We start from the raw sequence: 10,798 nt of genomic DNA, 5'->3' as shown, positions 1-10,798 counted from the left end.
GATTTCTTCAGTTTTTAGTAAGTTTATAAGTTTATAAGTCCTTTACATATTTGTTGAAATGTATTTTTGAATATTTTATTCTTTTCATTGCTATTATAAATTGAATTTTTTCTTGATTTCCTGTTCAGATTTCCTTCCTTCCTTCCTTCCTCCCTTCCTCCCTTCCATCCTCCCTCCCTCCCTCCTTCCTTCCCTCCCTCCTTCCCTCCCGGATTTATTTATTTATTTATTTCTCTCCCCTTCTTCCCCACCCCCCCGCCCCAGTTGTGTGTTATCTGTGTCTATTTGCTGCATCTTCTTCTTTGTCTGCTTCTGTTGTTGTCAGCGGCACTAGAATCTGTGTTTCTTTTTTGTTGCATCATCTTGTTGTGCCAGCTCTTCATGTGGGCAGTGCCATTCTTAGGCAGGCTGCACTTTCTGTCACACTGGGTTGCTTTCCTTACGGGGTGCACTCCTTGCGTGTGGGGCTCTCCTACGCGGGGACACCCCTGTGTGGCAGGGCACTCCTTGCGCACATGGGCCAGTTCCATATGGGTCAAGAAGGCCCGGGGTTTGAACTGCTGACCTCCCATGTGGTAGATGGATACCCTAACCACTGGGCCAAGTCCACTTACCCTTTCTTTCTTTATTTCTTTTTTTCTTTCTTGCTTTCTTTTTCTTTTTCTTTTATTGGTATACATTGAACATTTATTACAACTATCTGGTAATGTGATAAGACAATGATCCTATAGCGTGAATATTGGTCATGATTACAACAAAACTTAATCCAGCCCTATTATTAACATCATAGATTTGTGTGGTACACTCGTTAGAACTGATGAACCAATATTGAAGCATTGCTACCAACCAAAGTCTATAGTTTACATTATGGTTTACACTTTTTTCTGTACAGTTCCATAGGCATAAGGTTATGTATCTGTCATTGCATGATCGTAAAGCAGAGTCTTACCAACCCAAATATTCCCTGTGTTCCACTCATTTTTCCCACCCTTCCCTTCTGAACTCCTGACAACTACTCTCTTTATATCAATGCTACAATTTCTTCCACTAACACAAGATAATAACTGTAATAACAATAAATCTACTTTGGTTCATGATTACACTTCCCCCTTATGTTTATTCATTCCTTAGTCTTGAGGGATTTGGGATGATGTTGGGTTTGACTCCTTCAGGCTGTGAAGGGACTTAGATATTATGAGGCAGATGGAAGGAATTGTGTTGGAGATTTGGGCCTGAAGCGTATCAGGAATGAAAGAAAGAAAGGAGAAAGAAACAAAGAAAAAAAAAGAGAGAAGAGCTGGGATCAGGGGGTCTGTGAGTAGAGACTCATTAGACAACTTTATTGTTTACAAGGGGCTCTATATATACCCCAGTCTATGTGAGAACAAGCAGCAACATGCAGTTAACTATCAGCATTACTTATAGTGTAAGGAATTCAAAAGATCTCATCTCAATGTACAAAGTCTAAGTGTTCTATTTACTACAAAATGTTACCTGCTCATCTTTTCTTTCAGCCTTTGACAGCTTCATCCTGTTTGCGGGGGAATTTATAATTACCGCATTCCTTAGGTTGCAAGCGTAGCCATGGAAACAGCACGTCTCTTCTTGCAAGACCACTGTGCCTCAGTTTCCAACAGAATTCTTTTGTTTGAAGTTGTAGATACTCCTTGTTTGTTGGAATGGGTCTTGTCCATTATCATCATTTTGTTAGTTGTCCAGGGCAAGCCTGAAGAACTGGAGAGTAAATGTAGCCACTAGTCTGTTGTCATTCAAGGCTCAGCTGGCATATGAACAAACTAAAGATTTAAGTCTTTGTGAGATACATTTAATGACTATATTGAGAATTATAGGTTCAAATAAAAGGAAAGGAAGAATCATGATTAGGGGAATTATAAATGAATATAACTATGTTATTTTGGGAATATAGATTATCGTATATTCCCAAATAGGACTCACTGAATGGTTGTTGATTTCAGAGGCTGTGTGCCTTACCTCTGGTGTCTGGACAACCCTAGAGCCCTCAGAAGCATTCTTGTTTGAGGCTTTACTGTCACATTTAGTGAAATCTGTCTGAGACCTGCATAAGCATAACTTCTGGAATGACCTTCCAATTCACTTTGAAATCTCTTAGCCATAAAAATTCTTTTTTATTTAATGTTTCTCCCTTTTGGTCAAGGTCTTATTGCAAAAGCATCGCTGTTAGCACTAGGTAATAATCCCTTGGTGCTAGGGGAGGCTCAATCTCAGGAGTCATGTCCTATGTCGTGGGGAAGGTAGTGAGTCTATTTGCTGAGTTTGGCTTAGAGAGAGGTCATGTTTGAATATCAAGGAGGTTTTCAGGAGGTAATGCCAGGCTGCTTTCCTTAGAGTAGAGTTGATAGATTTAGCAAATAGAAATATTTTATTTGGTACCCCTCAAAAAATAGTAAAACTCTCTACAAAGAGAGAGGAGGGGAAAGTGAGAGCACCCAAGATGGAAGCCATAGTGTTTTATAACTTAATCTGCAAAGTGACATGCCATCACTTTTGTTGTGTGTTTGTCATGCACATCAACCTTTTATTCTGTAAAAGGGAACTACACAAGGTTGTGAATACCCAGAGGAGTTAGTCATAGTTTATTACCATTTCTTTATCTTAATCTTGTTCCAAATGCTTGTCCCCTTTGCTTAAAGCAATAACAGTATATTAATGGTGGCTTCTGATGACAGTTTTCAGGACTTTCTTGAACTTAATGATCCACCGTGCTGTAAAACGTTTGTCACTTCCTGAAAAACTCTCACAGCATTTCTCTGAGGGCCATTTCAACTCATGAAATATAGTTGATTTTTCCTTTGTATATTATTGTCCATCACTAAAACACTTCAAACCATGGTTTTCTTTCTATTATGAGAAGGATAAAGGCATGACTTTAACCTCTAAGAATTGCCAGTACTTTACTAGAGAAAACTATGGTGTGATATATATGTTTTTTTATATTCCCATTCTGGGAGTTTTCTAAGTAGAATGTTTTAAAGCACACATTAATAAATTTAAGGGTATCTGATCTCATTGCTTCTTTTGTGAAATAATGAGTTGCTGGATTATATGAGATGACAGTGGCTCCACGAACATTTAAGACACTGAAAAGTACTTGCAGTGGCAATTCATGGAAAATGAAGGTTAGAGTAATGATTAGATATTGCTGAATGCGTTAGATTCAAAATTTCAAATTACCGATTAAACTGGCTAAGAAAATGTGACATTTTGAGTCTATTTATCCACCTCTCAAGAAGTGAGGAAATCTCTCCCTGACTGTATTCCAATATAATAGATGTTTCTATTATAATGGTACTATGAACAGATTCCAAAGGTGTTTGCAATCTTGAGTTAGGTTCTTTTTTCTGACTCTCTTGTTTGCCCAGTGCACAGTCATCAATTATGCAAGATTGAAAACGGGAACAATTCTTGCCTTAAGATATCAACCAAACCAAATATTTGTTCTGCACCTGATAGCCTGCTTAAAATGTCTGAGTTCACACATAAAACATAAAAATATTCTTTTAGTTCCCTAATGAAATGCTGTTCTGGAAAGTATTGCCTTCTCCCTTGTTGTGGTAAATCAATAAAACTCAGTTTATTAAGATAATAGCACATTTCTTTACTGCGGAGGGAGATACCTATGCCAAGATGATTCTTAGCTCTACTGGACAGAAATTGTGTGTGTCTCTACTTGGAAAAACTCTATGAGTAAATAAGTAACTTCACTAAATCTAGGCCCTTTATCAATATTAAACAATAATTTAAAGAAGTACATTCTCCCAGACAATCCTTTGTGTTCTTTGCCTTCATATGATGTTGAAAGAATGTGTCCCTATATTTTTGCCTCCATATTTTATGCTTGTCATTTATAAATTTCCATAATTTCTTTACTTACAAATTGCCTATCATATTTTTTACTTTTTCCTTATTGTTTCTATTATATTTATATTATTAGGTTAGAAGAAGGTATGCATATATACCTATTAATGTATTCTCCTTTATTTAAAATATATTTTAATTTACTAATATTTTTACATTAGCATATTTAAAATCCAGGAAAATTGTATTTTTTGGGGCTTCATTTGGAATTAAGTAGTCCTTTTGAATTTTTAATTTGTGTATCCTAGTATTAATAGATTTTGATGAATTATATATATCATTTAAAGTGCAGAAGGAGGAGAAATTTCACAGGAAATAATTTGGGGACAATTGTATAGAGAAAGGCATATGAAAGAAAGAGTTACTTTTAAATAGTCGTCCAGGTTTGATAATCAAGATAAGAGAAGAAGATAAGTAGTTACCATAACCTTATAACTATTATTCCTGGTTTTAGTTTCCCTAGCGCCTGTTTTTCTAATTTTCTCATCCATCAGCTAATTTTTTTTGGTCTTCATTTGCTGTGTTACACAGCATGTAATCTGGTGAAACAATTCCAATGTGATCTCTAGTCCCCATGGATCTGACTCTTTTATGATACTACGGTCAGTTCATATGGCACACAGACAAACTACTCTAAAGTTCTGAGTAATGAGTTCCTGAGTGTTTCTGAATGATGTCAGAAAAATTTCTTGGTAGCTTTTCTCCAAGCTCATTATATCTATTTTCAATAAGATTTGTCCAGATGCTTGCAAATATTTTTATTTATCTCAACCGTCTATAAACAGTTTTTAACAGTTTTGTACCAAACCTTTTGCCCTACTTTTTTGAATTATTTATAATCTTGATGTCTATACTTTGCTACCTTTCATTATTTTCCTAAAATCTTGTTCTTTCTCTGTATTTTATTTCTGCTGGTCTCTTTTAGTGTCACAGTAGTAGATCCATGCTGTTTTCATTGTCTTTTCCTTTTTGATCACTTTGTAGCATGTGAAAGGGAAAGCCACCCCTTGTTTTCTTTTAGAAAGTTTGTTAACATTCCTTTATTTCAAGCTCCTGTAAAGTTTATAGATGCCACTATCATTTACAAAAACTTTTTTATTAGAGGAGTTATAGTTTCACAGAAAAATTATGTAGAAAGTATGGAGGTCCCATATATTCCTTCCTCACACCATTTTCCCTATTCTATACATTTCGCATTAGTGTGGTCCTCGTGTGAAAATTGATGAAACACTACTATTATATTTTTACTATGTGAAAATTGATGAAATGCTACTGTACTGTTATATTTTTACTATAGCCCATATTTTACATTAGGGTTCACTCTTTGTGTTGTACCCTTACATTTTTATATTCTCTTCTCCTTTTTCTCCTTCTGTAGCACATAGAAGCTGGACTTTTAAAAAGATAAGTATATGTAACAATAGTAGTAGTAGTAATATAATAATGATTATAAGTACTGTATACTAATTTAACAATTTATGGTTCCTTTTCAACCTTTCTTTTATCTTTTTACTTGTTATACCTTAAGCACTTATTTCTTTTTTATGATGGCAAAATTTGAATGATTCCCAATTGTTTGTCTCCAGCCCTGCTCTTTCTTACATGTCATATATCATGACTTTTTAATGATTAAAGGGACCCCTGACTTTGCCAAATCTTATCTGACCCCAGAAGCTTAATATATGATGTTCTTTCCCATTCTCATAAACAGTGATTCCTCCAATTTGTAGTAATAATTTGTGTTTTGAAATCTTTGTTCTGTCACTAGTAGCTGTGAAATTTTGTGTAAGTCTATGTATGGGTTAAATGTTTATGCACGTAGAATGGACTATTCGTTTGCGTAAAATGGAATTTATACTTAAAATTCATAATGAGTAATTATTTTAGGTCATGAAAAATAACCATAGTTGCATGATATAGTGAAAAGTACACTGAATTTGGAATAGAAGGCCTGATTTTGGTTCCTAACAAACTAGCTCTACAGTTTTAGGTAAGTTGCTAACGTCTTTGAGACTCCTGATCTATAACTGAAAATTATTCTACTATCTGACATTTTCTACCTCTTTCTCACCCTTGAACAAGTGACAATGAGGATCAAATATGTGAGTGTAATCGGTAAATATCATGTACCAACTCTAAAATTCCATCATTACCTGTTTCAGAAACCTTTAAAATCTGGTGAAAGAACATCTGTATTATATTACCTGCCTTTAAGAGAGGTATGGAAGGTGACAAAGAATCATCTTATGAAGTCTAGGAGGTAGAAGCTGTGTAAGTTCCTTACATTGTTGCTTTTAGTACTTCTGGCTCTCTATTTCTGTCTTTCTCTCTGTCTCTGTGTCATTTTGTCCCTCTGTCTCTCTCTGTGTATGTTTCTTACTCTGTTTCTGTTTTTCTCTGTCCCTTCACTTGTTTTTATTTCTCCTCTAAGATTTTCACAAGGGACTCTATACACCTTGAGGAGAGGTTTCCCTGTTCTACAGCTGGAAATTTTTGGTAGGAATATCAGGCATTCTCTTTTTGGAGGTGGTTGGGAAATGCATTAATACTCAGTTTGAATATGGAATCTTCCTTTATGAATGTTAAACAATGGAAAAAGGCAGTAGAGTAGAAAATGGGAATTGTGGAAAATTATTGACTTGAAGAAATGGTTTTGCCTCAAAGAAGTGTTATTAGCCAAGTAATGAAGAAATTTGTGCTATTTATTTCAATCTGTATTCTACGAAACAAAGGAGCCAAAAGAAATAGTAGTCCTGTTCAAAACATACCATACATTTGGGGAGATAGAATCAATACAAATGAAAATATTGAAGAGTGATGATTGGTAGTAAACGATAGTCTTTAATTAAAGAATCAGAATGTTCTGTCTTCTCAGAATACTTTCTGCTTTTCTCTCAGCTCATGAAATTGCTATTAATTTTTCGAAACTCACAGCAAACATTTTTGCCTGTGTAAATAGTTCTCTGCATTTCCATGAAGACATTGTGTCCTTCTTGCCAAACATGGAACTTCTATGGTGCTCTGCATTGTGGTTTATGTGTAACGTGGGAAATTATTATTTTTCCAAATTTAAATTTCCTGATTTGTAATAATGAATGAGGGTAGAGCTTATTATGAACTGGAGTTATTGGGGGAAATTTCACGAGGAAAATGGATTTTTTATTAACCTTTAAAATCTGGCTTATGATTGGAAATTTTCAACATTGAACCATCCATATATGACTACTGTTTGCATATGGCTATTGAACACTTAAAACTGTAGAAATGGATTTTTATTTAATAATCACATATTGACACAATAAAAGTTTGGCTTATCTCTTCTTTATTATTTTTCTATTATTTAGAATGCAAAGTCATATCTGGATTAGGATCCCTATAGATTTTCTATAGGGTCTATAGAAGTGGTCTATAACCACTTATGTGTCCTTCACTGGACTGCTAATTTTTCAGTTGTAAATGAGGAAGTTGGCAAATGTCATCTCTAGGATATTTATATAGTAAGGGTTTTATGACAAATTTCAATAATCATATAGATGTTAGGTGTCTGTATGTTTGTGTGAATAAAAACTAAAATACTAAAGGGCAAACCTTTGGGATAGATTTTTTTTCTAATGCTGATTTTCTCATGCTTTCTTTTAGTTCCAATGCGGCGGCTTGCTCTGTCGGTGGCGGTGGGGTCTGGCTGCGGATGAGGGGTCGGTCCAGCTTGGGACGAGGGGTCGGTCCGGCTTGGGACGAGGGGTCGGTCCGGCAGCAGACGAGGGGTCGGTCTCACAGGGGTTGCGCAGTTCGGCTGACGGGGTCGCCCGGCGAAGCCGGCGATGAAGGGGTCGCCCGGAGAAGCAGGCGACGAACTGGGGACAAGGGAGGCCAGGCCCTTGTCGGGGGCTCTCAGGACTGGAGGGCACACGGCAGAAGAACTACCGCGGAGACGAGGTAAACACGCAGGTCCAACTTTATTGAGGAAGTGGCTACAGTCTTATAGGGGCTGGGGAAGGCTGATTGGTCGAAGCTTATGCCATGTTCTGATTGGTTGCCGCAAGCAGTTACTGGGGAGAAAGGTCAGTGGGTGGTACTGGACGGGGGAGGGGTGGTGATTAGGGATTGGCTGTTGCTGTTGCTGGGGGAAGTGGCAGGGTTTAGGATTGGTGGCTGCTGTTGCTGGGGTAGAGGGCAGACTTGAGTTTCCCGCCTTGTGCCTGGCTGTTGCTGCTGTGGGGGGGGGGGGAGGCAGACTGGAATTTTCCGCCCTGCGCCTGCGCAGGGAGAAAGAAGAAGAAGGGTGTTGCCTCATAAGGCATCATGTGGCGCTATCCGGGAGGAGGGGCGGCCGCGGAAGCATGGCTGCCGAGAAGGGGAGACCCGAGGGCACTCTGTGCCCATGCCGAGCTCCCTTCAGGGGTGGCGGTGAGTCCGACCAGCCACCCTATTATGGAGGCAGCGGCTCGGAATTAGGCCTACCGCGGCCGCTCCCCTGCCAGGCCAGCAAACCACACTTCAGCCCGAGGGGTGACTGCATTCCATTACTGAGGTTACTTATGCACTCATACACTTTTTATTTTACCAGCCTTTTATTGTTTCTGCTCCAACTCCCCACTTTTCTCAGCACACCTCACCTTTTAGGAATATGTCCAAATGTTGTGGGGGGAAGAGGGCCTGAGACACAAAGGTGTTTTACCCCCAGGCAGGAGATCATATTTTCCATCTTAACTGTGTATTCATTACAGAAATAGGTAAGAATGAGATTAAGAAGACTCATGCAGCAGCTAGGAATAGGGTTAGGGAACAGTCCGTTTTGGCATTGGATAGTTTGAAGCAGAGGGATGAAATAAATGGAACTAACACCATGACTGATGAGGGGACAAGAGAGGTCAATGGTTATATGCCAACTATGAGGTTAGTCCTTATTTTCTCATCTCAGGTAAACTCTAGGTCCTTCGTGTTCAATAGTCATAATCAGGGTTCTCACATTTTAGGGATTGTTGAGAATATGAATAGATAAATTAAATTGATTTTCTTAAATATCTCGAGTGTCTACACCAACCCTCTTCACCTTGCACACCTCGCTAGATTCTGGCTAACTGTCCTACAAGGCATTCCCACTTAATCTTCACAGTGACCACAGAAATACCGTGTGTCCTCAAGTGCTATTTTACACATGCCTTAGTCCTGTCATACTCTTGATTGACCTCTTAGCCCTATACCAGGTTCTGAAATGTTCTTCTCTTCTCTGTGGCTTTGGGTAAATTGCAAATGTGATTTTTTGGTAGTGATGTGAGAATGAAATGAGGCGATGTTAAGAAGAGAGACAGATTCAACACCTGAAGAATATTCATGGTCAATTCAAGAATAGAACCTGTGAGTTCTGTGAAATGAGACCATCTGTTTCTGATACTTCTTTGTTTTATGATGCACCAGCTTCCCTGATTCTTCAATTTGTATACAACATGTTTCTATATTTCTGTATTTCATACATTCATTTTTAAAAGTGAAGAATAATCTTAGGAGGCTATGATCATAGGGATATTGCATGTCAAAGTGACTCAACTGCTAAGGTGACCATAAGTAAAATGCTTATGTAGTGATTATGTCACCAGAGGAAGAATTGAGAGGAAATATAGTTTCATAGTATGAATATCCTTTGAATAATTAATCATTGTAATTCTGGGACATCATTATCATTCTCTTTTTATTTTCCTCTTTATTCTCTTTTATCTGGTAAAAGTGGAGGCATTTCAGCTGATAAATCACTCAATGGTGTCAGAATTTGTGTTCCTGGGAATATCTGATTCCTGGGATATCCAACTTCTTCTCTTTGTGTTTGCCTCCATATTTTATTTGGTAAGCATAATTGCAAATACTCTTATTGTGCTCACTGTGGCTTCTGACCCTCACACTACCCAATGTATTTTCTGTTGGCCAATCTTTCCTTTAATGACACGGATATTTCTTCAATCATTTCTCCAAAGATGATTTATGATCTTTTCAGAAAGCACAGTCATCTCCTTTGGAGGCTGCATCATGCAGATCTTTTTCCTCCATGTCATTGGTAGCATAGAGATGGTGCTGTTCATCGCCATGGCCTTTGACAGGTAGTACTTTGCAGTATGTAAGCCTCTCTACTACTTGACTATTTTGAACCAAAAAAACATGTATTTTGCTTCTGGTGTCTGCATGGATAATTGGCTCGATCTACTCTATGACTCAACTGGTTTTTGTTATAAAATTGCCATTTTGTGACCTGAATGTGTTGGACAGCTTTTACTGTGACCTTCTTCGGTTCATCAACCTTGCCTGCATAGACACCTACAGACTAGAGTTCATGGTCACAGTCAACAGTGGGTTTATAGCTCTGGGATCATTTGTCATTTTAGTTATCTCCTACATTTCTATCCTGGTCATGGTTCAGTAACACTCTTCACTAGGCTCATCCAAGGCCCTTTCCACTTTATCATCTCATATCACGGTGGTGATTTTGTTCTTTGGTCCTTATATCTTTGTTTATACCTGGCATCACCCTGCATCACATATAGATAAGTTCCTTGCTGTTTTTGATGCAGTTCTCACTCTTTTCCTGAATGCATTCATCTATACATTCAAGAATAAAGACATGAAGATGACAATGAGGAGATTATGCAAACAACTTATTATTTTTAGAAATATATCTTAAATTACAAAGGCTTTATGAAGTTTTCTTCCTGACTTGGAGTAACTGCATTTTCTATTATTTCATAACAGGATTTTTCAATTGTTACTGATATTTTTGCATCCCAATTGAAAGTGCATTGTTCTTGTAAAATCTTAACTGAGAAATTGTTTTGCTGCCTATAGTGGAAGGAAGAGTGTGGTCTAATAAAATAGTATCTCCAAGTTAAGGCCAATTGCTTTTCTCACAGGAGAC

At 37.7% G+C, this 10,798-nt stretch overlaps 1 pseudogene; it reads left to right on the top strand.

Moving 5' to 3' along the window:
* Positions 1-1,584: 1,584 nt before the first annotated feature.
* LOC101422702 (olfactory receptor 4F3/4F16/4F29-like) lies at positions 1,585-10,567 on the top strand (annotated as a pseudogene).
* Positions 10,568-10,798: the final 231 nt, after the last annotated feature.

The sequence above is a fragment of the Dasypus novemcinctus genome, chromosome 3, assembly GCF_030445035.2.
Source record: "Dasypus novemcinctus isolate mDasNov1 chromosome 3, mDasNov1.1.hap2, whole genome shotgun sequence".
Taxonomy (NCBI): domain Eukaryota; kingdom Metazoa; phylum Chordata; class Mammalia; order Cingulata; family Dasypodidae; genus Dasypus; species Dasypus novemcinctus.
Note: the sequence above shows the minus strand (reverse complement) of the source record. Positions and strands in the feature narration are given on the sequence as shown.